This window comes from Oreochromis niloticus, linkage group LG5, assembly GCF_001858045.2.
Source record: "Oreochromis niloticus isolate F11D_XX linkage group LG5, O_niloticus_UMD_NMBU, whole genome shotgun sequence".
Classification (NCBI taxonomy): Eukaryota; Metazoa; Chordata; class Actinopteri; order Cichliformes; family Cichlidae; genus Oreochromis; species Oreochromis niloticus.
In genome coordinates this window covers 9,445,289-9,459,424 of record NC_031970.2, presented here as the reverse complement: position 1 = coordinate 9,459,424, position 14,136 = coordinate 9,445,289, and the positions used below count along the sequence as shown (strand labels likewise).

Genomic DNA, 14,136 nt, shown 5'->3' with positions numbered 1-14,136 from the left:
TGATGCTGCTCACACAGCTGATTGCAGCATGCCACTCTACGGTCTAGTATTGGAGGGCAGTTGTAAAAGATCAATATGCACAGACTCTAGGGTGAGGTTCATGTTAATAAAGCCACAGCCTGCACAAGTCAGGAATAAAAAGCAAAAGTATGCACTAGGACAGCTGAAAAAGTCCTAAGGCAGTGCAGGTTTTTTATTTGCTTGTTGTTGTTTTTTAAATCAGATCTACTCCATGCAATTAAATGGTTGCTAACAACTGATCTCAGAAGTATGATTTAACCCTCTGAATAGACCCCATCTCTGTTAAATCATTCAGAGTGAACAATTGAAACAAAGAGTGATTACTCCTATTTGTCTGGCGTTCACTGATCCCTCAGGAGACTTGTCAGTGATGATTAGAAGTGAGGAGATAACAAAAGCATCTTCTCGAGTTACAATCCAAACAAAACGTATCCCACAGTATTGAGCTAAAACTATTACATAATGAAACGTGCTGTGTGAGCCAGAGACCTACGCAGATGCAGAACTAAACATATGAGGTTCAAAAATTAAACTTTAGGTGCCTGTAGCTCGACCTTGCGTGATAAATGTGTTGCAGATGTTCAACATCCCTAAAGCAGTTACGTTTGTACACGTTTGAACTCTTTGCAATTGTGGCATTTAACATTTTTTTTTCTTGGTTTCGCCTGAAAACTTTTTTCTTTCAGCGCTCTCCTTGGGGAAATACCTTTCTAGATGCTTAAGTTCAGCTGTCATCTGTTAGATGCCTGGCTTGATGTGGCTCCTCTTGCAGTATGTCAGGTTGCAGTGCATTTAGCTGCTTCTACCAGAGGAGGGCAGGAATCTCATATAAAACTGCTGCATCACAGAGCATATTCTTTTTTTTTTTCTTTCTGGGAACTGCAAAGTTATGCCCAGAGACATTTGTCTTCCATGCTTTGCAGGGTCAGTTTTGATCTGCTAAATGCATTTAGCTATGGAAAAAAATGACACAGCGTTCCTCTTTTTAGATAGAATATTAAACTGTGGATAAGTCACCACAGTGTTATGCTTGAATAGGCCTTAATGTTTTCTCCTGCTTTTTTGTGATTTTCTCGTAATATCAAAAGATTTATCCTTCAAAAGACTATTTTAACATTTTCACTCTAGGAGTGAATTAAAAAATGCGGCATTCATCTTAAAAGCTTAATGCTTTAATTAGAAGTTAATGGATTGGTAGAGTGAAATGGGTGTGTAGTGGGGCCATGGGAGCAGAAATGATCTGGCTTTGAAGAAAATAAGCAGCTAGTGTGAGGTTAGGTGGGTTATATGGCCAATTCATGGATTTGTGTAAGATATTTTAAGATATAGGGCATTTAAGTTACTATTGCTTAAGTAGTGATGTCTGCACCTTTTAAGGTTTTTAAGTTAAGCCATTGTAATAAAGGAGATTGTAGTAAATGAACAGACTATTTTTTCTTTATGATAAAGTATATCTTATGTTATTATCTCATCTTTAATTATTTATTTAAGACACTCTTTTGCCTTGCCCTAGATTGCATGGGGCTCCTTCTTGAAACTGATATGCCCATTGTCCTTCTTTTTTTTTCTTACTTGATTTCTGGTTGTTCTCTGGAGTGACCCGATACGGCCTGACACCTCATGGCAGAGCAATTTAACAAAACCAGGAAAAATATGAGTAAGCTGTAGAAACCTCTTCTGAGAAGTCAGTGACTGTTTTGTTTTTTTATTCTTATGACATTTATTTTTAATAAATTATTTATTTTTGATATTAGCAGCATATTAGCATTAGAGCTCCCATAGATATGAAGAAATAGAAATCACAAGATAGCTGCAAAAAAAAACAAAACCCAATGAAACAAAAACAAAATGCTCAATCAATAAAATAATACCAGTCAGTTTAAAAGATTGTGGATGGATTTTTTTAAAAGCTACATGTTAAAATCGGTGTTAAAGATTTATTAAAATTGTTACAGTATATTTTTCAGTCAGTGTGACTAGATTGTTGCAAAATTCTCATTCTGCCCTTCACCCCCCCCCCCCAAACTGTGCTTTTACAGTATGGTTTACTGAAATTCCAACTGCATTGTGGGATACTTAGCTTCTCCCTGGTTCTTGCATTCTTTTATGAGCACCTGTGAATGAATAAACTTTTCCCTCCCTCTCTAGTATTCATCCCCGCTCTACAGTGGATGAGTCAGGCCTGAGCACTGTGCAACATTAGGAGGTCAATAAGAGCAACACAGCTACTATCAAAGCCTCACATAGTAAACATATGCAGAGGGCAGCTGCTGACAACGTGTTCCCCGTGCTGAGTTGTGCTGGGACATTTTTGTTGAGATGACTTATCTCCTCTGAGGCAGCAGAGACGATGTGGAAAAAACTGCACCTCTCCCGGCTCCTGCAGGGAGTGCTGCAATGCAGGGGTGTAATGGAGAAATACGAAGCTAGAAGGCAGATTGTCCAATAGTCAGCTAGCAACTCTCTTCCTCCACTTCCTGCTATCCCTTGTTTCTTGTTTCCTAATTTCTTTCATCTTTTATGCCTGTCGTCATAGCATTTTTCCTTCCAGCCATGTCTCTGTGTACCACTCATACACACATGCATACACTGCATCCTCCTCTCTCTCTCCCTCTCTCTCTCTCTCTCTCTCTCTCTCTCTCTCTCTCTCTCGCTCTCTGTCACACACACACACACACACACACACACTCGCACACTTAAGCACTCATCATCTTCTGGCCAGTCATTACTGCAGCATAGGCAACAATAAACAGAAAAGACCATATGCTTGTAGTTGGCTCTGTACATCACTTGCAGTGTTTGGGTGTCTCAGAAGTAGCAGTTGGTCAGCATGGGGACAGAGTGTGTGTGTGTGTGTGTGTGTGTGTGTGTGTGTGTGTGTGTGTGTGTGTGTGTGTGTGTGTGTGTGTGTGTGCGTGTACACTTTACACCGAGAAGCTGGAATGATGTCATTCATCTAAGTGAAAGATGGGCAAGCCTTGACTACTCCATCAATGTCAACATGATCAAGTGAAAAAAGATGCTGAAAACTGGGGCACTTTAATGAATTTGTTACAAAAAGTCACTTTATTAATAAAACAAAAGCACTTCTGGGTAAAGTTTAAAGCCAAATAACTAAGCAGGCCAGAAGCTGGACTTGAAATGGGAATGTTGCTATTAGGGTATGCACCATAAATTTAGACCGTCAACACAGCCATCACAACTCGTGCAGACCCTGTTTATGACAGACATTTTGACTTTGACATATAGCATGAGAACAAGACTAGGTCTAACAATAACTCATTTACATTTTAAGGTCCCCTTGATTCATTCATGCTGATTTTTCCTCTGCTTCACATATAGGCAACAAGTGTGATGTAAAATAGTCCAGCTAACACAATGTTCTAACAAGAATAATAAAAGTTTGAGATACACACACACAGAGATGTGGAAAACCTGACTATAATGTGATAAAAAATTAAGCCCTGTTTGTCCATGCCAATGCAGAACTGAGAATAGATTAGGAAGTGTAAGAGAAAATGAGTGGACTGTGAGTCTCTAGACTTTACTTGTTTATTTACTGATTTTCTTACATATGGCAACCCATATGGAAAAGATATATATAAATCTTATAAAGTTTGTATCTGTCTTGTGTGAAACTTGTATGAAAAGCATACAAGAGTGAAAACAGATATAAGATCCCTTGAAAAATTATATAAATGAAACTTGTATGTTTTGGATACTTCCTAAAACAATATATGAAAGTAATGAGAAAGTGGCCACTTTCATGAGTAAATCATATAAGCCTTATATGATTCACTATATGAAGTAGGCCACATCTTATGCAAGTCTTTTATAAGTTTTTTCTATTTATTTTCCATATGGGAATGCAGGTCATGATAATCAAGCAAAGATGGCACAGACTGTATCAGTGTGTATTCCATCACTCCAGTGAAATCACTTGAGCTGATTTTACAAATTTTGCAGACAGAGAGAACAAGTAGAAGACAGTCTGCAAAATACTTTAACATGTTTTCCCCTTTTTGACTTGAACGTTCAAGTCATAGTATTTATTTGCAATCAAGACATTGCAAACACAATTTGCTGGAAAGCAGCCATCATAAACATTATTAATTACACCTGTGCTTCATATACATCTTTGACATTTGTGGAGGATCTAAGTACTTGGCATTTGCTAGCAGTAGGATCAAATGTGGCACAAACAAAGGCAGATCCACACGTTTCTTGTGGATTTGGGGACACTGACAATGAAGGACTGAAAACAACACAAAAACTGTACCAATTTCTAGAATGGCTGTGTTTTGTTTTTATCTATGAGTACAAAGTTAGGAGAACAGCACATTTTCACAGCAGGCATTTTCAGTTCTCATACCTATTAAGATTAATAATAACCGCTTTCTTCAAGTGTTCAAACTGTGATAGGGAATTTTTATGATAAAGTGAGGGTAAACATTAACAGGACACAGAAACTGATATAGCTGAGATAAATTCAGCCATGACTCATTTTATTATTTTTATTTAATTTTATTATGATTTCTTTTCTATTGTGGCTTTTAAAAATGTATTGGGAGTCTTTCTGATCACCCACTGGACAACAACTTGTTCAGCAGTGATTAATAAATGTCCACATGTTTATTTTTGCTTTAATGAAAGAAATGTCAGCTCAGTAAACTCAGCATGGGAGCAATTAAAACAAATAACGGATGTTGGATATGTGTGGTATAAAGGTCCTGAGTGAGAGGACAGCTAATTGATCTCTGGGGAAAATGTGTGTGTCCTTTGAATTCTTCCCAAAGTGTACGGCAATATGTCTGTGAAGGTTCTTAGTCATCCAGGTCATTGTAGTCTAAGGAGCTTGGAAAAAGAAAAGCGTCTGGACTTCTTTAAGTTTAAAGTTTAAAGAAGTCCACACGCTTTTCTTTTTCCAAGCTCCTTAGACTGCGATGACCCGGATGACTGAGAACCTTCACAGACATACGTGTCCTTTGAATGATTAAACAACAACAGCCAAACAAAATCAAACTTCAAGTTCGGCTGTCCGGAATAAAAAGAAGGCACATTTTATAATGCAATATATTACCATCCACTTACTAGTGGAAAATAATTCTATTCACATGGGCAAAGCTAACAGAAGCTATTAACCGCAAAGCATCTTTCCACTAAATTTCCCCTGTGTGCATCCATGTATATTAGCTTACAGGCAAACTACTGCAACTATTACGCCCACAGACTATTTCTCTGTGATGGAAAGTTATTGGGGGATAAAAGAAAAATGATAGACAAAAAAAGGATTGCAGAGCTTCAGTTGGGGGGTAATCTGTAAAGCCTTGTTATGGAAGTTTGTCTAGTAAACATTTCAGTAATATACTTTTTTTTTTTTTAGTTCTTTTGAGTTCCTTTCTTTTGTTTTGATGCTGTCCACTGTGAGTAGATAATGCATTATGATTGGAATTCTGACTGAAAATACTTTTACAGACAGTAATATGGTTAAGGTCAGTAAAGGTGTCAATAAACCCACTATCTCCATTTTTTTCAAAGAAAAATAAAGATATGTTTTCCCTGAACTTTATGCATATATTGAACTGTAAATATGAAGAAGAAGAAAAAACCACTCTGTGACAATATAAAAGGGGTCACTGAAAAACCTTTTCACATTTACTTTGAAAATAATCACCAGAGTCTGCAGCATTTCTTTTCTTAACTTTCTGCAACTTTTTCTCTTGTTTCACCACTTTTACAGCATTGTCACAGCTGCAACAGGAAGCTGTTTTTAGTTCAAAAGTAAGAATATAAATAAATAGTGGAAAAACTGGTGGTGACAAATGCTATGTGGCAAATGATAAAGAATGCCCCAGTAAAGATCTAAATTAAATTATCTAAATTTAACATCTCTCCATTATACCCAGTGGGGGACAATAAATAGAAGATTTAAAGTACCGAGTATTGCTGTGTCTAAACTTAATGTCCTGGTTATAATGAAATGTAATCATTTGTAAGTTTAAGCCATTTGAAGAAAATATAGAGTATTTTCTTTAAAGAAGTTAGAAAACAAGAAAGCTACATGATACAGATTGCAAAGTGGAATTTAATTGGTTTCAGGAACATATTTCAACTCGGTTGATAGGTTTATATAGAAGTTAGTTTTTATATATCAGATAAGTCAGATGGATGGTGTTTTATACTGTTTATAGTTTTTTTTCTTTGATGATGTTCTGGAAATTTTATAAAGCTCATAGCAGCAAGTTTTGCACTCAATCGCTTGCTTATTTGTTTGTTTTTTCATTCAAAAAATAGTCTCACACCTAAAAGTGATAACATCGCAACACTCTTCTTTGTGCAAGCCAATAAAAAACTGGTATTAATCAAGTATAGTACAAATATTGACAAAGTGGTCATAATCTGTAGCCTTGCTGGCCATATTCTCTGGTCTGTGTTTTAGATCATTTTCAACACATCTGTCTTTATCTGCTTTTTGGGGAATTTTAAGTCAGGTACAGCTAACAACATAATACCAGATCACAGCTGAGCCGCCCTCCAGCTGGTCCAGTGTGAAACCAACCACAGAGGGCCTTCGTGTAATCTTGTGGAGAAATTAAAATCATAGTTGAATGTTTTCTGTTGGTGTGGTCGCCCTTATTTCATTGTGTTAAAGAAAACAATGAAGGAAACTGTTACTAAAAAAGTTTGTATTAGCATCTACATTGTAAACATTTTCTAAACTCAACTGGGTCATTTTGGTGTCTTTAACTAGAACAAATATTGAGTGAAAACAGAAAGTCAAAAATAAAAGTCCATGAACATGGTTGAATACAAGACAGGACTGTGTGTTTTAGATGGAAGTCCGGCCCATCTAAGACTGGATCTGTAAGTTCTCATTGCTTAAGTGCCATGAATGCACAAAGATTCAGTGTGTACATAAAGAAAACTGAGACCATCATCACAACTATCAAGAACACAATCTGTAGCTCCAATTGTTTGTGATTTGAGATTGTTTAAGCTTGATCAACTGCTGCACTTTACACTAGTACATATAGGTTGTGAGTAGATAGGATGAGGGGCGCGCCATTTAGAGACTAAGAAGGAAGAAAACAGAGAGAGAATACACGACCCCACCAGTGAAGGATGAGTTGTCCAAATGCATAGATCTGGGACAACAAGACAAATCAGTGCTGAGTAAAGAGAAGCCAGGAGGAGCACTAGTTCAGTAAGCAGCTAATTATATGATGCATCTGACTTTCTACATTTCCTCTAGCCTCAAAGCCATTTTACATCAGATTTCATTGTAGACTCTCACTAATTAAACAAAGAGCAATAATTTGCCTACTTATTCTTCCTCAAAAACATACATAACATAGCTTCCATGTTTGCAGGAAGATGTTTACAGGATATATAAGTCTAAAATCTAAAAGATCTGAAAATCTTTAAAGACCATCATATATCAATCTTAACATCCCTCATTTTCTGCTCCAAAAATATCCAGATCTGTCAAGGGTTTGAGGCTGAGAGAGGATAAGACAAACTGGCATCATTAAAAAAAACATTCTCATCAGCAAATCCTCACAAACAGGTCTTCACTCTGCCTCAATATGTCAAAAGACATGAGGATCATTTTTATTGCCCTGTTTTTTCGCATGATCAGATATTTGGTGTAACAGATGTAGTAGAGGTAATGCTCCAGCAATGCTCCAGAGTTTTGCATCTGGCCAGTGTAAGACTGAATGACCAGCAGACTATAGTAAATGCAGTAAAAATATTAAATATTTTGTATGACAAAAGGATGCCCTGCTGTGAGCTACGTTTTTGCATTCCTTGCAGTATTCTACATTGTTACTGCAATCTGCACTTGTCTGCATCGATTGGCTTAGCTTGATTTGAACGCCTAAACTGACCACAAGAAGCTTTGATGTATTCTTGACTGTGTTGCCAGCAGACTGAAAGCAGTTCAAGCAAAAGAAGTCAGATTCAGTATTGGTGCTGTGTATTGACACACAGAACAGATCCTTACAGACCAGTCATTCGCCTATTATCCCTGAGCAGTTATCTGTTAAACTGATGGAATTCAACTGGAAATATACTGCAGCACCAGCAAAGACACCGATTCAGCAACTTTCACAGGGAAACTATCAACAACATCTGGAAAACATTCCTCTTAACTTAAATGCTGTCAAAATGCTGCCTATCAACATGAAAAAAATCATCAAATGTCATGCTGTGACATGGCACTCTTTATATTCACTGTACCAGTAAATGGTCCATGTGCATTCTACACATACACACACACACACACACACACAAACGTCGCCATCTGTAAATGAAAAACATCATTCTGAGTGTGCTTCATGTACACTGATGCACCTGACAGGCTGTGAATGAGGATATAGGTTGACAGGAGGGGGATTATAGACTGCAGAACAGCCTCCCATTTCATGAACCATCAAGCAGCAGAAGTGCCCCAGGCATGCAAACCTGGAAATGTAATGTGGAAACTCAGAGTATCAGGAGCTGAGTACAAACAACTGTCTATAATCAGGAATACAACATTAGTGATATTCTGGCTTAGTTAATTTCACTGTTACTCAGTCATTAGGTTGCTATGGCATGCAGCGAAATATGGTTTGTTTGGTTTATTTGATTATAGACCAGTAGGGTCATTCGAATAAAAAAAAAAAAATGAATTAAAAAATTTAAAACCACATTATTTTAATATTTTAATATATTTATTTAAGGATATTGTAATTCCCCTATAACCTCCCACTCACTGTATGATAATTGTAATTCCATCTGGAGTTGCATCTTTTAAAGAGTACTCCTAATTAAGAGATAAGGCAGAAATATAGAAGCATGTTTTAAGATCCCATAGCCTTTCTCTAATGGAGCTCCAGTTAGGATACAGAAATAATAAGATCATGTTAAACTATTCTAAAATATTTTTTTCTGTTCCAGTTATAGTCAGACAGGCAATATTTTTTTAATGCTGCAGCTTTTTAATTATTTTTTTCTTTCATGTTCTTTATTATTAGCATATATAATAAAAACATTTAAAAATGAATAAAGCATGAAGCAATTTTCAAAACCATTTACCAACCTGTAGAAAATTTCTATTTTATTTGGACAATTAATGCTGCTCCTTAACTGAGTCTGGTTGATAAGTTTCCATTGGTACTGACCTGCTCTTGGAGTGCTTCATATCACACTTCGATTTGAGACTATCTGAAAAGCACTTAATGTGGTCGAGGAAGAGTGGAAATGGGCCAATAAACCTATGTAAACAGCAGCTGGGAGCTTAATGCTAACATCAGCATACTGACATGAAAAAAGTCATGGCATTACTTTTAGCCATCATACATTTTTATTGGAAATCACTGAGTCTAAAAACTGCAAAGACAAAATGTATCTGAAATGTTCCATCAGTATGATAGTGGTAGATAATATTTGGTAGATTTGCAGTAATTAGTCACAAATTAAATTTTGGACAGTGTAGATCTTTTTCTCATGATGGTGCCAACTTGAATGCCATAGTAATCCAATAACTGAGGACAAACATTTCATACTAATCTGCAAAGTTGGAGCCCATGTGATACTCTGGGAAAAATTAAAAGAATTACTTGCATTGTTGTGATACATGTTATTGGGAACAACAAATGCCAGTGGGCTACCTCATTTTGTGTGAAATTATGATAAATTCTGTAAGATTGATTTGATATTCAAACAAAACAAAAATCAAAACACTGTGACTAGGAAATCACACTGAACACTTAAGCATTTACAGTTTTTCTCCATTGGTTTCGCTCATTTCTTGAAACAGAAATTACATTCTCAAAATAACATGGACAAACCTCCAAACCTCTTGGCAAATGTTCACAACAGAATGGCATTTCTCATTCATTTTATCAAATGGCAAATGCCTTAGAACATGTCTCAATTGTCTCAGTGCATCTTTGCAAATGATTAAGTACAAGTAGCCTACAGTTATACAGTTAGCCCACATTTAGCACATTTTCCAAATGAATAGATCTTGTAGATCTAAACTGATTAGTTGATTCTCAGTCTAATGATCATTCTCTCCAAAACATGTCAGCATGATTTCATTGTATAAGTACTCGCATGCACAACTGTCTGTTCAATTGTCAAAATTGGTCAAGAACATAATACCATGAATATCATATATGAATTTCTTTGAATATTTGATAAATTGATGACAGTCATTGACAGTCAGGTGAAACTAGACTAACAAAGGGGGAGTGTCACACACAGGTGTGTTCCACGATTGTGCGCTGCCAAACACAGATACATAGAGCTTGACCAGAGCCAGTCCGATCTCTGAACATGGATAGACAAGGCCAAGCAAACGGACAAGGGGAAGTTCTTCCTCAAGGAAGAGGAGGACTGAGAAGGCGTGGTGGAGGAATAGGGGGAAGAGGCCGAGGTGTGCGGAGACACTGTGCTGTCCCGAATGAAATTCAGGCCACAATTATAGACCATGTCATAAACCATGGCCTCACAATGGCAGAGGCAGGTCGTCGAGTGCAGCCTAATGTGCCTCGCTCTATAGTCTCCTCCATCATCCAAACCTTTCGCAGGGACAACAGGTATGTACTCCATGTAATCTATGATGGAATTATATGTTGTATAGGACAGGGCACTGTGCGTGAGGCAAAAAAATGTATAACTTACTGTAGAGATTTTGTGTGCATCTGCCTACAGTAGTAGGTCTATACTAGCAGGTGGAGAGGACTAGTGGAATGTATAAATATATTGAACAAATTACTGTAAACTATGGAATTACATAATTTATACAGTTTAGAGTAGTATTCCAGTCACTGTGCAATGTTGCATTAGGATTGTGGTGAAGTTACTGTGAGTAAAACAATAATACAATTACACTGGTAACTTACTGTATTCTGTTCTATGTCTAGGATTGGACGACAACCTGGCGTGGGTGGCAGAGGAAAACTGCTCAATGAACAACAGGAAAGAGAGATTTGTAACATGGTGATGGCAAATAATGCCATCACATTGAGACAGATCCGTGATGCCATCCTTCAGGACAATCATACATCCCAGAATATGAACACAATAAGCATCTCCGCAATAGACCGGGTTTTGAAGAAGCATCAGATGACAATGAAACAAATCTACAGGGTACCATTTGAGAGGAACTCTGACAGAGTGAAGGAGCTGCGCTACCAGTATGTAAATGTAAGTCAGTTACTGGTTGTCTCTCATTATAACCTTACCTGTAATCACAGTAAGCAGTAGTTCACTTATTTGGTTTCAATACCTCCTGTACCTGATTTCAGAATCAGTATTTGCTTCATCTGACTTCAACAATTTCAACCGAAAACTGTAGTTTACTCTATGATACATTTCTCATTATAATCCTTATTTTGTTGTCTCCCAATCAAATCTATCTAATACTGTAGATTTTACTGTAACATCTCTGTGACTCATCAGTATTTCCCACTCCCCTTTCTATCATATACCCCTGCAGTACTTCCTCATAGGCCTATCACTAGTGTAGAACCACTGGAGTAGTGGCCTGTAGTATATTGAACCTGTGGGGGAGAACATGTAATTGTCTAACTGTAGTATATGACTCTTCTGTATGACTGATTTTATGTTCTTTACTCCATTTTAGAGAATAATGGCATTGGAAGGACATGAGACCCCTCACATCCTGGTGTTCGTGGATGAAGCTTCAACCTGGCCAAGGGCCGAAGACGTGGCCGTAATATTATTGGCCACTGGGCCACAGTGGATGTCCCAGGTCAGCGAGGGGACAATATAACTATGTGTGCTGCCATTTCTGAAAATGGTGTGGCCACCCACATCCCCAGTCTTGGCCCATACAACACACACAAGCTCCTCATCTTCTTGGATCGCCTTTATACCAATTTTATCCCTGAAAATGAGAGAGGTCTCATAGGGCCTCACCTACCCATTTATGTAATTGTGTGGGACAATGTCAATTTCCACCATAGCCCACTCATTAGGGGCTGGTTTGCAACGCATCCAAGGATGGTCATGGGGTTCCTACCACCTTACTCTCCTTTCCTCAATCCGATAGAGGAGTTTTTCTCTGCTTGAAGGTGGAGAGTCTATGAGCATCATGCTCAGGATCAGCCGTCCCTGCTCCATGCTATGGACGCAGCGTGTGACGACATTACAGGAGATCAATGCAGGGGATGGTTGCGGCATGCACGCCGTTTCTTCCCTCGTTGCATCGCAAGAGAAAGTATCCGCTGTGATGTGGACGAGAATCTGTGGCCAGACCGACAACGGCGTGTAAATAATCAGGAGGGTGAAGACAGTGGACAAGAGCGGGAGAATGAGTACAGCGACCACTGAATAAGTCCTTGTTTTTTGATTTTGTGTTCATACAATTTACTACTGTAATGTACATTTTCTTTTTACATATGTATGAAGCTTTCTTTGCGTGTGAATAAAAAATTGTTATAATTTCCTTGGTAGTGTGAGTGCAATCTGTGATGTCAAACCTTGGAGGCTACTCTTTTCTGTTGTATATTGTTGGTCCCCTGCCATAGTGACAAAACATCTAAACATTTTGTATGGCAGTACTCACACAATGCCAAAGGGACGATGCATTTTGGGGGCACTGACTATTCAGATTAGAAAGAAATGTAGTTTTGACACATGAGTGAACTGTTTTAGGAGAGATATAAGCTTTTGCAGGTGGACCATGTTGTTGTGATCAACCATCCAGGTTTATTTTGACAAAAGCACCAAGAATGATGAGAATGTCCGATCTGTGTCGAGAAATGAGCCAAAGCTATTGAGAAGGATCTTTGCCATTTTGGAGACACTGACTGTTTAGATGGGAAAGGGATTTAGATTGAAGCCTGAGTGAACAGTTTTGGAAGAGATGTGAGCTTTTGCAGGTGAGCTATAGTGTTGTGCTGAACTGTAAGAGTGTTTTGCCAAATGATCTTAGAGTTTTGAGAATGTAATTTCTGTTTCAAGAAATGAGCCAAACCAATGGAGAAAAACTGTAATAGATACGTTACTTCCGTCAAATTACAGCTGAAAGAACCTTTGTCAAAGAAGCTACATAAATATGTTAAAAGAGGACCCCCCCCAATGAAATGCCATACTGATTTCATCACAACACACCAAGTCCTTGTGTGTCCTCTTTGTATGCAGCTTCTTTGCTACTTCAGCAACAAAAACTGTGCATTGCAAAACAATACAAACTGTTATTATCCTGTTCTTCTCATAGTCCAAAGATCCTTTAGACATTTTAGAAATGACTCAACTGATGTAGTTGAACCATTTTTTAATGTCTCGTACAACTTTGGAATCTTGTTGTTAACCTCAAAATCTGTCACTCTTTTTTGATTAGTCACCATAGCAACTTGATCTGGACCATCTTAAAAGTACTACAGATGAGATGTATAAAAGATACGAGAAAGCAAACAAATCAACATTTAGTAATTTGTGATTTAAAATACTAAAAGAAGAACTCTAGACTCTGTTAGGCCAGACACCCAGTTTACATGCACAGTACTGATATATATCCATCCATGATATGTTAAGATAGAGCTTCTAACTTGCATAGCTGATAGTTGACTCGTAAATGAAATCATTGACCATCTTCCAGTTTTTATAGTTTATGATAAGAACTGTACAATTAATAAACTGAACAGAAAAAAAAAACAATGCAGGTGTGTAAGAGATAAATGTCTAAATGCTTTTAAAACGATGAAATGACATAGAGCTGGGGGGAAATAAGATGAGAATAGAAAAAAATGACATGTGATGTCAGTGGTGCATATAAATGTAATGTCCATGGATAACAAAGGGTCAACAAAATACACCTGAAAAAAATCATGCAATTTGAGTAAAACTAAAATAATGTTATTATGATGTCATTAAAAGCAGAAATATGCATGCGCAGATTTAAATCAATGGAGTTGATATTGAAAGAGTAAATTAAAAACACACTTCTTGGGATAATAAAAGTTACAAGATTTAGTTTTCCAGGTTTATTCAGATTTTGCAATCAGCATTGATGTGTGGCTGTAAAGTCTAACGTTGCCAAAACTATATGTAATTATATTTTTTATTTTACATGGTGTATAAATTCTGTGTAATCAG

General features: G+C 37.3%; 1 protein-coding gene across 2 annotated transcripts in view; it reads right to left on the bottom strand.

Moving 5' to 3' along the window:
* Positions 1–14,136, bottom strand: part of syt2b (synaptotagmin IIb) — a 31,851-nt gene that overhangs the window by 15,924 nt on the left and 1,791 nt on the right. The window lies entirely within an intron of this gene.